General features: G+C 47.4%; 1 non-coding gene across 1 annotated transcript; it reads right to left on the bottom strand.

The window, feature by feature from the left end:
• Positions 1-226: 226 nt before the first annotated feature.
• Trnas-gga (transfer RNA serine (anticodon GGA)) lies at positions 227-310 on the bottom strand. Its single transcript is given in 2 exon segments — positions 227-261; positions 271-310. It is a non-coding gene; the product is annotated as a tRNA-Ser (tRNA).
• Between the last annotated feature and the right edge of the window lie 15,701 nt (positions 311-16,011).

Below are 16,011 nucleotides of genomic sequence, written 5' to 3'. Positions count from 1 at the left end.
TGCAATCGTCCAGGAATCACTAATGTATACAAATCAAAATCGTCTTGAGATTAAATGCAATGTATTTTATATTGCTGCTTCCATCCTCTGAATTTCATACAAATTTCCACAATAAAAATGGTTCAAATGGCTCTGAGCACTATGGGACTCAACTGCTGTGGTCATAAGTCCCCTAGAACTTAGAACTACTTAAACCTAACTAACCTAAGGACATCACATACATCCATGCCCGAGGCAGGATTCGAACCTGCGACCGTAGAGGTCGTGCGGTTCCAGACTGTAGCGCCTTTAACCGCTCGGCCACTCAGGCCGGCTTCCACAATACGTCTGCACATCAATAAGTTGTTTTTCGTCTTAATCAGACCACGACTAGCTAATAAGTTTTTACGTCTGCTTTAAGCTTCCGCTCTCGAGAGACAAAAGACGGATAGAAAACAAATAGAGTTATAATTTTAGTACCTTCATTTTCTTATACATTTTCTCTACCGTGGAGCGCTCATACCGCTGCGACGGTATAATTTATATCTGAGGGAAAGAGTGTAGCGCGGCGAAATTCAAAGTCCCGCTACACGCTCCCTGCTTTCCAGATATGAAATCAACCGTCCTCGAACTTCGTCCCTAATCCCGTAATGCGCCAATTTACACAAAAGTACTGCACGGTCCACACGCCCTCGCCCTTGTCCGTCTGACAAGGGGAGGCCGCCAATTGTGAAATTCAGATTCGATTCATACTGCGCGTAATAAAAGCTCATGGCCAGAGGTGTAATGTGGCAAAGCACCAAGATGCACTTCTCAGCCGTTGTCGAGAAAATCGACAGTTAAAAGAAACCGTTGCGGTGAAATACTCTCTACGATCAATAATTTCCTACAACGCCGTGGCGCAGCGGTAAGCGCTCGGGTTCGTAATGCGAAGGTCGCCGGATCGAATCTCGCGCCATACAACATTTTTTTTATTATTAGTTTTTTGTAATTCATATATATATATATATATATATATATATATATATATATATATATATATATATATATTAATGAATTGCTTATGCATGTTGGTGAAGGCGGATCGCTCTCCAATTGTACCGCCTCCATTTTTCCGTTTGTTTAACCCAAACTCTCCCGTCCGCACTGATTTTCGACGATGTTATAAGTTGCGCTAGGGACCGCATCTACCTTCTTTCGAAGTTAGCAGGCAACTACGCTGTTATGCGGCGGCTCGTTTCGGCCCATTCAACATCTGTCCTTCAAGTTTAACGAGCGAGTAACGGAGTTTATATTTCATACCTGCCACAGCAAATTTGTGTTCGTGGGGTTTCTATTCTAATTCGAACGTTTGACTTACGCTATACGTATTCGTTTCGGAATATCGTTTCTACGTCTTCCGTTAACTATACGTGGTTAACATTATGAAGACAATTAATAACATTTGTGAAATACAACTTTGTTGGCGGAAAACTTAATGACGTTCGAAGTCGCCAGTTTTTCCACGACAAACGACTTTCAACAACTTATTATATGCATAATTGTTGCAACTGATTGCCGGGAAATATATATATATATATATATATATATATATATATATATGTGTGTGTGTGTGTGTGTGTGTGTGTGTGTGTGTGTGTGTGTGTGTTTATACACACATTTGAATTACAAAAAACAAATACTAAAAAAAAATAGTTGCATGGCGCGAGATTCGATCCGGCGACCTTCGCATTACGAACCCGAGCGCTCACCGCTGCGCCACGACACTGTAGGAAAGTATTGATCGTAGAGAGTATTTCGCCGCAACGGTTTCTTTTAACTGTCGATTTTCTCGACAACGGCTGAGAAGTGCATCTTGGTGCTTTGCCACATTACACCTCTGGCCATGAGCTTTTATTATGCGCAGTATGAATCGAATCTGAATTTCACAATTGGCGGCCTCCCCTTGTGAGCTCCGCTGACGCGACGCTAGACCCTTACCTTCCTCGAGTGTACTGCGTTCCATTGGCCCCAGGCAGCCAGCGTACGCTGCACGCTGTCCGCTGCAGGCGCCAGCGCAGCCACTGCCGGGGACCGCAGCCCAGCTTGCAGAAATACTCACAGCGCCGACTTCGACCCAACACTCAACAGTCCCAGTCGCGCCGGCCACTTCCCTAGTTCGCCGCAGAACTCGTTTCTTGGAACTCCTTCTTAGGCCTGTGGCGCTACCGAAGCCCAGCTTTCTACGCAGTTACCTAACAGTCTCTGCGTAACATTCTAATAGAGGCTTTCCATAGTCGTGCCAGCTAACATCGCAAACATGTTCGGGTTCACTTGCGGTTCCTCTCCGTCGAAATGTCTTGGCTCAAACTCGTCTAGGGGTTGAACCGCACGTGTCGCGTTACACGCCCTAAATTAGACACTTGGGACCCTTTGGTTAAATTGTCTAGCTGATGGCAACTTTCTGAAATGCCAAGTTAATATAACATACGAGGTGTGGCTAGAAAAAAACCGGACTAGTACTGGTGAAACAATAAAACGAATGCAATAAGGCTGAAAGTCGCGTGGCCTGTCACGTGACTCTCGCTCCGCCTACTGCTCGAGTTTCATCTGCCTCCTGCACTCAGTCTGCCCGTGGCGTCTGTTTTAAGTAGTTGACGTTTTGTCTGTGCGTCGGAAAATGTTGAGTGTACAGAAAGAACAGCGTGTTAACATCAAATTTTGTTTCAAACTAGGAAAATCTGCAAGTGAAACGTTTGTAATGTTACAACAAGTGTACGGCGATGATTGTTTATCGCGAACACAAGTGTTTGAGTGGTTTAAACGGTTTAAAGATGGCCGCGAAGACACCAGAGATGACACTCGCACTGGCAGACCATTGTCAGCAAAAACTGATGCAAACATTGAAAAAATCGGTAAACTTGTTCGACAAGATCGCCGTTTAACAATCAGAGCAGTGTCTGAGTTAACAGGAGTTGACAAGGAAAGTGTTAGGCAGATTCTTCATGAAAGTTTCAACATGAACAAAGTGTGTTCAAAAATGGTTCCAAAGTGTCTCACAATTGAACAGAAGGAACGCCGAAGAATGATTTGTTCTGACATCCTGGAAAACATTGAAAGTGATCCCACCTTCTTACAAAATGTTATTACTTGCGATGAATCGTGGTTTTTTACTTACGATCCCGAAACTAAACGCCAATCGATGCATTGGAAAACTCCTAGTTCTCCACGACAAAAAAAATCACGAATGTCAAAATCGAAATTCAAGGCAATGATGATTGTTTTTTTTTTTTTTTTTTTTTTTACATCAAAGGGATTGTGCACATTGATTGGGTACCAGAGGGACAAACAGTGAATCAGCATTACTACATTAGCGTCCTACCTACCCTACGTGAGCGAGTACGGTGAAAACGGAACGATTTGTGGAGAAAAAAGTCATGGATCCTTCACCAAGACAATGCCCCAGTTCACAGTGCGTTGTCACTGAAGACGTTTTTGGCAAAACACAACATTCCCATCTTAGATCATCCACCCTACTCACCTGATTTGGCCCCCTGTTACTTTTTTCTTTTCCCTAAAGTCAAGTCAGCTTTGAAAGGAACTAGATTTGAGACTGTTGAAGCAGTAAAAGAAAAAGCGATGGAAGTAATGTATGGACTTACCGAAAATGATCTGCAGCATTGCTATGAACAGTGGAAAATTCGTATGGAGCGGTGTAGAGACCGAGGAGGAGAGTACATTGAAGGAGATAACATGAAATTGTAAATAATAGTACATAAATGTTTTTTCCAGCATCAGTCCGGTTTTTTTCTAGCCGCACCTCGTATAATAACAGTAATAATAATACCGGGAACTAAATTGGCGACCCATAAATGATTCAGGCCACACAGTTGCGATTTGGTCAGAATAATGTTTATTCAGAAAGCAAAATAAAAGCGAATGTGGTCGTATTTAGAGTTACTGTTACACTCGAGTGGATATCCATTTGAGACAGTTCGATCATGCTGTCCATGCATCAGCACGGCTTTAGAAAGCATCGCTCCTGCGAAACGCAACTCGCCCTTTTTTCACATGATAAAAAAATTGTTCAAATGGCTCTGAGCACTATGGGACCCATAGAACTTGGAACTACTTAAACCTAACTAACCTAAGGACATCACACAACACCCAGTCATCACACCGGGAATCGAACCCGGGACCCAGGGCGAGGGTAGCGAGAACTCTACCGCACGACCACGAGCTGCGGACTCACATGATATCTTGCGAACCGTGCATGAAGGGTATCAGACGGATGCCATATTCCTTGACTTCCGGAAAGCGTTTGACTCGGTGCCCCACTGCAGATTCCTAACTAAGGTACGAGCATATGGGATTGGTTCCCAAATATGCGAGTGGCTCGAAGACTTCTTAAGTAATAGAACCCAGTACGTTGTCCTCGATGGTGAGTGTTCATCCGAGGGGAGGGTATCATCTGGAGTGCCCCAGGGAAGTGTGGTAGGACCGTTGTTGCTTTCTATCCACATAAATGATATTTTGGATAGGGTGGATAGCAATGTGCGGCTGTTTGCTGATGATGCTGCGGTGTACGGGAAGATGTCGGCGTTGAGTGACTGTAGGAGGATACAAGATGACTTCGACAGGATTTGTGATTGGTGTAAAGAATGTCAGCTAACTCTAAATATAGATAAATGTAAATTAATGCAGATGAATAGGAAAAAGAATCTCGAAATGTTTGAATACTCCATTAGTAGTGTAGCGCTTGACACAGTCACGTCGATTAAATATTTGGGCATAACATTGCAGAGCGATATGAAGTGGAACAAGTATGTAATGGCAGTTGTGGGGAAGGCGGATAGTCGTCTTCGGTTCATTGGTAGAATTTTAGGAAGATGTGATTCATCTGTAAAGGAGACCGCTTATAAAACACTAATACGACCTATTCTTGAGTACTGCTCGAGCGTTTGGGATCCCTATCAGGTCGGACTGAGGGAGGACATAGAAGCAATTCAGAGGCGGGCTGCTAGATTTGTTACTGGTGGGTTTGATCATCACGCGGGTGTTACGGAAATGCTTCAAGAACTCGGGTGGGAGTCTCTAGAGGAAAGGAGGCGTTCTTTTCGTGAATCGCTACTGAGGAAATTTAGAGAACCAGCATTTGAGGCTGACTGCAGTACAATTTTACTGCCGCCAACTTACATTTCGCGGAAAGACCACAAAGATAAGATAAGAGACATTAGGTCTCGTACAGAGGCATATAGGCAGTCATTTTCCCTCGTTCTGTTTGGGAGTGGAAGAGGGAGAGAAGATGCTAGTTGTGGTACGAGGTACGCACCGTATGGTGGATTGCGGAGTATGTATGTAGATGTAGGTGTAGATATAGATCATCCACAATCTCGTCGCGAAATACAAGTTATCTACGTATCTCTCACAGAGAGACCATGAAGTAAAAACTACAGAGGTTCCAGCCCACATGCAGACTTACTGGCGATCGCTGTTCCAGCCAACTATTCGCGACTGCAACAGGAAAGGGGAAAGTGATAGTAGCACGGAAAGTAGCCTCCGCCAGACGCCGCAATGTGGCTAGCGGAGTCTATAGGTACTTGTAGAAAAGCTGTCCAACTTCCGCCTGGGTGGCAATGTTCATCAGCAGTACAACGAGGTGACAAAAGTCATTAGTTACCTCCTAATATGATAGCGGATCTCCTTTAGCCCGGCCTCGTCAGCAACTCGATGTGGCAGGGAGTCGACAAGTCGCTGAAAGACTCCAGCAGAACTACTCAGACGTCCTGCCTTTATAGTCGTCTGTGTGAAAGTGTTGCCCGTAAACCGCTCGATTACGTTCCATAAACATTCGATGGGACTCAAGCGATATGGGTGACCAAATCATTCTCTCGAATCGTCCAGAATGTTCTTCCGACCAGTGGACATGGAGCATTCTCCTCCATAAAAATTCCTTCGTTGTTGGAGACCGTGAAGTCCATGAACGTCTGCAAAATGATCTCCAAGTAGCTGAACATAACAATTTCCAATCAACGATCGGTTCTGTTCGACTAGCGGACCCAATCCATTCTACACTGCTGGCCACCGTAAATGCAACACCAAGAAAGACAAGAGGTAGCACAACAAAATTTATTTTGTAGATAACATGTTGACCAAGTATCAAATGATTACGTTTACAGACGTCTGTGACATGTGGTTCCTGCCAGAATCAGTAGCCAGAGTAGCCGCCATTGTTGGAGATCACCGCTGCCACACATCTCGGCATTGAGTCAAAGAGACGTTGGATGTGTTCCTGGGGTACAGCAGCCCAAGCAGCCTCCACATGTTGCCAAAGATCATCTGGTGTGGCAGCTGGGGATGTAATCTGGGTCACTCGTTGAGCAACCGTGGACCACATGTTTTCTATCGGCTAAAGATACGGAGAGCGAGCCGGCCAGGGAAGCACTTCAATCTGGTTATTGACGAAGAACCTTTGGACAATGCGTGCCACGTGTGGTCGCGCATTATCCTGTTGAAATATGGCTGTGGCCGAGCCCTGAAGGTAAGGAAGGACAACTGGCTCCAGCACCTCGGATATGTAGCGCCGGCTATTTAAAGTACCGGCAATGCGTACTAGAGGCGTGCGAGAGTAATATCCAATATCGCCCCATACCATAATACCCGGTGCAAGACCAGTGTGGCGGTGCATAATGCAGCTGTCCAGCATCCTCTCTCCACGGTGTCTCCACACTCGAATCCGACCATCGTGGTGCTGCAGACAGAAGCGTGCCTCGTCAGTAAAGACAACGTCATTCCATTCTGCCGTCCACATCCGTCTGTCATCACACCATTGGCGACGGAGACGTCTGTGGTTCTGCGTCAATGGTAGACGAAGCAATGGACGTCTTGCGGACAGACCACTCTGCTGTAAACGGCGTCGAATGGTACGCGCAGAAACTGGATGATGCGTTACAGACGCAATGTGCTGTGCAATGGTTCGGGATGTCACTGAGCGATCTGTCAATGCCATGCGCACAATTTGCCTATCAGCACGTGCAGTGGTGCACCGAGGTGAATGTGATCGACCACGTCGGTCCCTCGTACCCTCCTGCATCCAACGGTCACATATCCGCATTACAGTTGTTTGGTTTCGTCCAGCGATTTCTCTGTATGATAATCCACAACCTCGGTAAGCCACTATCCTTCCTCTGTCGAACTCGGATACTTGATCAAAAGATGTTCGCTGTTGTCTACGAGGCATAACTGATCGTCTTGTGAAACAACCACAAGGTAAACACACGTGCCGAACGTACACTCGTCGAAATCGCCAAGCCTTAAATGGCACTATGAGGTGGCGCCACAGGCGCGCGTGATGTGCGTCTGCGCTGAAATTCTAATCAGTTGCATATCTCATCGCTGCAAACACATGGTGTAAATTTCACTTGATTCGGATGCTTCCTTCAGGGTGTTGCATTTACGACGGCCAGCAGTGTATGTAAACACAGCTCACACCATTATGGAGCCATCACGAGCTTGCATAGTACCTCGTTGACAACTTGAGTCCACGGGTTCGTGGAGTATGTGCCAGACTCAAACCCTGCTACCACCCGAAATGGGCCCTAACGGATACGTTCGCCGTACGTCCCACATTGATTTCTGGGGTTACATCACAGAGTGTTTTTCTTCTCTATTAGCACTGACAACTCTACGCAAACGCCACTGCTCCCGGTCGCTAAGTGAAGACCGTCGGCCACTGTCTCTGATGAGAGGTAATGCCTGACATTCGCTATTCTCGACACACTCTTCACTTTGCATCTCGCAATATGTGCTCCCTAAGAATTTCCGAAATGGTATGTCACATCCATCTAGCTCCAACTACCATTCCGCATTCAGACTCTGTTACTTAGGCCAGTATTGTGCTACCATATTTCTTTGAAAAAGATATGATCACATTATATTAGAACAAATAAGCTCTTGGTTACAAATATTAGGTCAAAATTGACCGGGTTTCGACGCTACTATGAGCGTCGTCTTCAGAATTAAATTAACTGGGATAAGTACGATAGCTCAGCGTGTTCGGTCAGAGGGTTTAGCTACCCTCTGTAATAAAAAAACTGAGTAAACGGATCAACGAACAACCTGAACGAGTGTCATCGGACGTCCGCCACGAGCAAATTCAAAGAAAAATATAGAACAGAATGAGATCAACAGAAAAAAAAGATGAATAGAGCGTCTTCCATGTGAACAGGAGATCCTGGGTTCGAGTCCCGGGCGGGGCACACATTTTCACCTGTCCCTCGTATATCAACGTCTGTATGCAGCTAAGCGTAGTGAATTAATCATAATTTCATTCTGCCGGCCACGGTGGTCTAGCAGATCCTGGCGCGCAGTCCGGAACCGCGCGACTGCTACGGTCGCAGGTTCGAATTCTGCCTCGGGCATGGATGTGTGTGATGTCCTTCGGTTAGTTAGGTTTAAGCAGTTCTGGGTTCTAGGGGACTGATGACCACAGATGTTAAGTGTGGTGTCACCGCCAGACACCACACTTGCTAGGTGGTAGCTTTAAATCGGCCGCGGTCCATTAGTACATGTCGGACCCGCGTGTCGCCACTGACAGTGATCGCAGACCGAGCGCCACCACACGGCAGGTCTCGAGAGACTTACTAGCACTCGCCCCAGTTGTACGGACGACTTAGCTAGCGATGCACACGAAGCCTCGCTCATTTGCAGAGCAGATAGAATAGCCTTCAGCTAAATCAATGGCTACGACCTAGCAAGGCGCCATTAGCATTACATAGCTTGTATCTAAAGAGTCTCACTTGTATCGTCAAGAGCGATGTACCACAAGGATGGATTAAAGTTAAGTATTCCAGGAGCTACGTACTTTTCTTTATAGCATTCATTACGTATCCTGTTTCAGACCTATCTACTAGCCTGCGTGAGTTAACGCGTGCCTTTCGGCTACTTCCGAGCGGCGTGGCTGTCTTGTTACGCCACAACAGTTGGCGACGAGGCTTAAAAGAGGATTTCGCGTTCGTATTGCTCTAATTTGTGTCATGGCTTCGCCACAATCTCCAGATGTACTGTCCGAGTTTTATCGCTTGCAGAATCAACAGACGCAGGCGTTATTGGATGCCCTTGGACAGCTCGCTCAGGGTCAACGTGCAATGCAAAACGATGCGGCCGCCGCCGCTTCACCGCTGCCGCAGCAACAACATGCTGTTGCACCCCCGTTCCGGCCATTGACCCGGCCATGGAATCCTGGACGGAGTGGTCACGCCAATTTGGATTTCATCTCGCCGCCTACAGAATTCAAGGTAACGAGCGGCAGCCTTTTTTATTGGCCTGTGTAGGTGTGTCCACCTACCGTGTGATAGCGAAATTGTTTCCTCGACGCGACGTCGCAACTCTGTCCTACGACGAAATTTTGTCGGCATTAGATGCCTATTTCAAAGAAACAGTCAATGTAGTTGCAAAGAGATATACTTTCTTCCGTATGCAACGTACGGCTGGTCAGACTAATAGGGAGTGGGTTGCAACATTGCAAGGCCTTACTCGGGATTGTGCTTTTGAGTGTGAATGTGGACTCCCTTATTCAGATACAATGGTATGTGATGCAATTGCACAGAACGTTTCTGATGTTCGTATACGGGAACAGATTTTGAAACTAGTTAATCCCTCCCTTCAACAAGTGATAGACATATTGGATAGGCAAGACTCACTTGACTTTGCACAGGAATCATTTGGAACTTCGCCAGCCATGTGTCACATTACCTGGCCCGCCGGGCGTGCTGCCCGGAACTGTAAACAGCCCTCGCGCCCGTCCACGCAGCTGCCGCCAAGCTCTCACCCACGTGTCCCGCGGCAGCAAGCAAATGCAGTGCTAAAATCATGCCCGCGGTGTGCAACCAGACATTCGCGTGAGAATTGCCCGTCACGCCAAGCTATTTGCTTTTTCTGTAATAAAAAAGGACATGTTCAGAGTGTTTGCCAGAAAAAGCTCAGATCGGACATTCACAACCATTCCAGGCCCTTTGCTTCACGCCGGAATCGAACCATGGACAATCAGGCTCGTGCACCTTCGCCCATGGACATTCATGTAGTTAATTCCACTCCGCCCAGTGCCACTTTCTCTAACAGTGACTGTGTTCGTCCCACAAATAGTGTGCGTCGACGTCGCCGGAAATCTCGTCCGGTCGCAGGTGCTTCTGTACCGGTATCAGTTCAAATTGCACGAGAAAGTCGCTCTTGTCGTCAGCAGGACAATAAACTTTTTGTAGACTTGGACTTTGAAGGCAAAGTGATACCATTCCAGCTCGATACCGGAGCTGCAGTTTCCTTGATCAATAAAGACACGTACAAACAACTGGGCAAACCTCCGTTGCGTGCCACAAATGTTCAGCTCACTAGTTATTCAGGACAGCATATCCCTGTGTTAGGACAGTGCACTCTTCTTGCGACATACAAGGGACAAACAAAACTTGTGTCATTTTACGTTCTTCGTTCTTCTACTGCAGTTAACTTGTTTGGTTTAGATTTATTTCAGTTGTTTAACTTGTCTATAGTCAATCAGGTCCTATCAGTGAATCAGACTGTGCCTTCCGCCAGTGTTTCTAGTCTATGTGAAGAATTTGCAGACATTTTTGCACCGGGCCTTGGTTGCGCTAAGAACTATGACGCGCATTTGGAACTGAAAGTAAACGCGCAGCCGAAATTTTTCAGAGCGCGCAATGTTCCTCACGCATTGCGTGATGAGGTCGCAAGAACCTTACACGATTTAGAATCACAAAGTGTGACTGAACGTGTGCAGGCTTCTCTCTGGGCCTCACCCTTAGTAATTTTGCCAAAACCTTCCGGAAAATTGAGACTTTGTGTGGACTTCAAGGCCACTGTGAATACACAACTAGTGGTTGCAACTTTTCCTTTACCCCGCCCGGAAGATCTTTTTGATAAACTGTGCCCGGGTAACTACTTTTCGAAGTTGGACCTAGCAGATGCGTACTTGCAAATACCAGTGGACGCCGAATCCCAGCGCGTCTTGGTGGTTAACACGCATCTTGGTTTGTACCGATTCAAACGACTGCTATTCGGGTGTGCATCCGCCCCTGCATTGTTTCAGCAATATTTACAAACTGTTTGTGCGTCGGTCCCTACTGCTGCGAACTATCTGGACGATATTGTGATCTCCGGAAAGACGGCAGACGATCATTTAGTATATCTACGAACATTATTTCAGGTGTTGCGACAAAATGGTCTTCGCTTGCGGAAGGACAAATGTGTGTTTTTTGCTCGGGACTTACCATATTTGGGACATGTAATCAATGCCCAAGGCATACATCCGAGTCCCGAGCACCTCCGTGCCATACAAGACTTGCCTTCGCCGCAGAATTTGAAGCAGCTACAGAGTGTGCTGGGAAAAATCAACTATTATCATCGCTTTCTGCGCAATGCCTCTTCCATTTCAGCTCCGCTTCATCGCTTACGCCGTAAAGGTGTTCCGTTCGTCTGGACTACGGAATGCGAATGGGCCTTTCGCCAGTTGAAATCGGCGTTGCTTTCCACCACTTGCCTTACGCCATTCGATCCCCAGCAACCCCTTTTGTTGATGGTAGATGCATCGGATTTCGGGATCGGTGCTGTGCTTGCGCACAAAGATGGCTCGCTTGATCGCCCTATTGCCTTTGCGTCGAAATTGCTCTCGTCTGCGCAAAGAAATTATTCACAGAATGAGAAAGAAGCTTTGGCTCTCGTATTTGGTGTTACAAAGTTTCACGATTTCTTGTATGGTCGTCACTTTACCATCATCACCGACCACAAACCTTTGACATCGCTTTTTCATCCGAACAAGCCTGTACCTCCACATACAGCGCAGAAATTTATTCGCTGGTCTATTTTCCTCTCGTAGTACCGCTACGATATCTTGTATCGGTCCACTGCTAAGCACGGCAACGCTGATGCGTTGTCCCGTTTGCCTGTTGCTGAGGATAGAGCATTCGATTCCTCCGAACTTGCTTGCATGTTCATTGATGCGGAAACCGATGACGTGGTCGAATCGTTTCCAATTGATTTTCGTCGTGTAGCTACAGCCACAGCTGCTGACCCTGTCTTTGCTACCGTTTTGCGTTTTGTTGCTACGCAATGGCCTTTGTCAAAGTCACGGATCGAGGATCCGTTGGTTCGCCGATTTTTTGCTCACAAGGAGAGACTTTTTGTACGACGTGGGGTTTTGTTGTTGCGTTCTGATAATGATCAGTCCAGAGTCGTGGTCCCACGTTCGTTACAGTCCTCTGTCTTACGGCTTCTTCACCAAGGACATTGGGGTATAGTGCGAACGAAACAACTTGCTCGTCAGCACTGTACTTGGTTCGGAATCGATGCTGCGATTACGAATATGTGCTCTTCTTGCATGGCGTGTGCCGAACAACAATCCGCACCACCGCGGAAATTCTTTGCATGGCCGAAAGCCACTTCCCCTTGGCAACGATTACACATCGATTTTGCTGGTTCATTCTGGAATGCTCGATGGTTGGTTGTGGTGGATTCCTTCAGTAATTTTCCTTTTGTTGTCCGGATGTCTTCCACGACGTCATCTGCCACCATCCAAGCGTTATCCGCTATTTTTTGCATTGAAGGTCTTCCACTGTCTATTGTTTCCGACAATGGCCCACAATTCATGTCCGCAGAATTTCAGTCATTCTGCAAGGCCAATGGTATTCAACATCTGACATCCGCGCCGTTTTCGCCTCAGTCAAACGGTGCCGCTGAACGATTGGTCCGGACTTTCAAGTCACAGATGTTGAAGTTGAAAGGGTCGCATTCTCGGGAGGACGCGTTGTTGCTCTTTTTGTCTTCGTATCACTCTCAGCCCCGCGATGGTCGCTCGCCGGCTGAGTTGCTCCACGGTCGTCCTCATCGCACCTTGATGTCTTTGCTGCATCCGCCGCTTCAGGTTCCTGTGCAGCGGCAGCCTCCTGCTTTTGCTCCCGGCGACGTTGTATTCTATCGCAACTATCGAGGTTCACGGCGTTGGCTCGCAGGGCGCATTCTTCGCTGCCTCGGCCGCGCTATGTATCTGGTTTTGGGGGCCTCTGGTGAGTTGCGTCGGCATCTCAATCAGCTGCGCCTCTGTCGTCGCACGGGTTCTGCCGCTCCCCGTCTGCTTTCAGCGGCGGTGCCGTCCGGTCAGCGCCCTGGGGACCCATCTACTGGCTCGCCTCAGCCCCAAGTGTTACCGACGCTGCCTTCCATTTTGCCCCATGGCGACGCGCCGCCGCCGCCGCCTGTTCTCCCGCCGGCGCCGCCCGCAGTGGACGCGTCGCTGCATCCGCCTAGCGCCTCCCAGGGTCACGCGCCGCCGATCGCTTCCCGTGACCAGATGTCCTCCGCCGTGGAACTCTTGCCCGTTCCGGACCAGATGTCGTCTTCGCCCGTCGGGTGCCCCGACCACATGGAGGTCGACTCTTCGGCCCCTCCTGTCTCTCTACGGGCGCATACACCGCATGTTGACGTGCACCCTGGACTAGGTTTTCAGGCGTTTCCTAGCTCCCCTCGGACCGAATGGCCGGGTGCGGGTGGCACAGCCTCGCCTGTTGTTAGGCTCCCCACCTCATCGCATACGTCAACATGGGGTCCTCCCCACGGCGGGCGGAAGCCTTATAACACGACCGTTCGCCGATTTGCGGGGGAGGAATGTGGTGTCACCGCCAGACACCACACTTGCTAGGTGGTAGCTTTAAATCGGCCGCGGTCCATTAGTACATGTCGGACCCGCGTGTCGCCACTGTCAGTGATCGCAGACCGAGCGCCACCACACGGCAGGTCTCGAGAGACGGACGAGCACTCGCCCCAGTTGTACGGACGACTTAGCTAGCGATGCACACTGACGAAGCCTCGCTCATTTGCAGAGCAGATAGTTAGAATAGCCTTCAGCTAAGTCAATGGCTACGACCTAGCAAGGCGCCATTAGCATTACATATCTTGCAGCTATCGTACTTTAGACACTTGTATCGTCAAGAGCGATGTACCACAAGGATGGATTAAAGTTAAGTATTCCAGGAGCTACGTACTTTTCTTTATAGCATTCATTATGTATCCTGTTTCAGACCTATCTCTAGCCTGCGTGAGTTAACGCGTGCCTTTCGGCTACTTCCGAGTGGCGTGGCTGTCTTGTTACGCCACAACGTTAAGTCCCATAGTGCTCAGAACCATTTGAACCATTTTTAAATTAACTGTTCTAAAACATATTAGGTATATAATACATTAATAAAATTAAAGTTTGTACTTGTTCACTCAAGTACGAGGAGCCCTTAGCGGCTCGCCATTTTATTTACAACTATTCATGACGACGCCTTTCCGGCTTAGAGTTTTTTTCAATGTGACTTGTAAGTACTGCATCTCTTTCCGGTCAGTACAAACTTTAATTTTATTAATGTATTATATACCTAATACGTTTTAGAACAGTTAATTTAATTCTGAAGACGACGCGCATAGTAGCGTCGAAACCTGGTCAATTTTGACTTAATATTTGTGACCGAGGGCTTATTTGTTCTGTGACACGGTCACTGAGCCTTAGCAGCTATGTTCAAAGTTTTATGATCACACTGTTGTAACCGCGACCGCAATGGTCGCGGGGTTACCGTGCAACACAAACCGGAGAGGACGGACACTACGAATGACAACCGAGCGAAACCTAAAGCCGTCGGCACACGGGCTGTGCTGTCGAACGTCAACGTTGAGCGTGCCAAGTTCAACGTGCTGACGAACGCTCAGAAATGATGCGACTCGTGCATACGGTACGTGGGCCCCAACACAACGCGATCACATCGCACTCCAGCGGCAGTTGAGGGATGTTTCTACGAGGCCTGTTCAGAAAGTAAGCTCCGATTGATTGCCAAATTGAAACCACAGTAAACATCAGAAATGTTTTACTTGTAACAATTAGCTACACCTTTCAGCTGACTTAGACTTTTGTCATAGCGTTGTACCAACTTTTCAATAGCCTCATCATAGAAGGCAGCCGCCAGTGCTTTCCGCCAATTCTCCACGCTGGCCTACACCTCGTTGTCTGTGTCAAAATGTTCTCTTCAAAGACAGCGGTTCATGTGACCAGAGATGAAACCCAGGGGGAGACAATTGCGGACTGTATTGTGGGTAATCTCACATTTCCATTTGAAAACGATGCAGGAGCATCTTCATTGCCCCTGCAGAATGCGGCTGAGAATTGTCTTGAAGAAGAAACAGCACGACAGTTATGTAATGTTAGCTGCATAGCTTCAGGCGAAATTTCTCACCAGGCCCTCGTACTTGGCGGCAGACACTATTTTCTAGACATCTTTACGCACTCACTGCGAGCTCAGAAATGAGAAGAGCGACGTGATGCTAACTGGGATTATACTAGAGACACTACCCATCTTTGCAAAGCTTTATCGGATTTTCATAGTCGTTTCCATTTCGCGACCGATCGGAGCTTACTTTCTGAACGCCCCTCGTAGTTCGTAAATCACGCTGTTTACTAAACGGGCGCGTGTAAAATTCCCACGTTAGCTCTATTAAAACGCACATTTCCCCCATCGTCCATGAAAAGGAATGTACCATGTCCAAGCAATAAGGACACAGGCTTATAAAAGTTCTATTACAAACAGTGCGGTACAAATTTGGGATACTTCTCCGCAAAAGATAAACATTATTTCATCATTCCCACATTTTAGTAAAACCCCAAGGTCAGTCTTACTTTATCACTGTTCCTAGCCAGTAGCAGAATCTTTGCAACATGTGAATTACGAAGCGTAAAAGCAAGAGGAGCAAAATATCATTATGCAAGTAGCGCAAGCTGTCCTTTAGATTGCCGGGCGAAGTGGCCTTGCGGTTAAAGGCGCTGCAGTCTGGAACCGCAAGACCGCTACGGTCGCAGGTTCGAATCCTGCCTCGGGCATGGATGTTTGTGATGTCCTTAGGTTAGTTAGGTTTAACTAGTTCTAAGTTCTAGGGGACTAATGACCTCAGCAGTTGAGTCCCATAGTGCTCAGAGCCATTTGAACTATTTGTCCTTTAGATTAAACCAATCGAATAGTCACC

The sequence above is a fragment of the Schistocerca nitens genome, chromosome 12 (assembly GCF_023898315.1).
Source record: "Schistocerca nitens isolate TAMUIC-IGC-003100 chromosome 12, iqSchNite1.1, whole genome shotgun sequence".
NCBI classification, from domain to species: domain Eukaryota; kingdom Metazoa; phylum Arthropoda; class Insecta; order Orthoptera; family Acrididae; genus Schistocerca; species Schistocerca nitens.
This window is presented reverse-complemented; position numbering and strand designations above follow the sequence as displayed.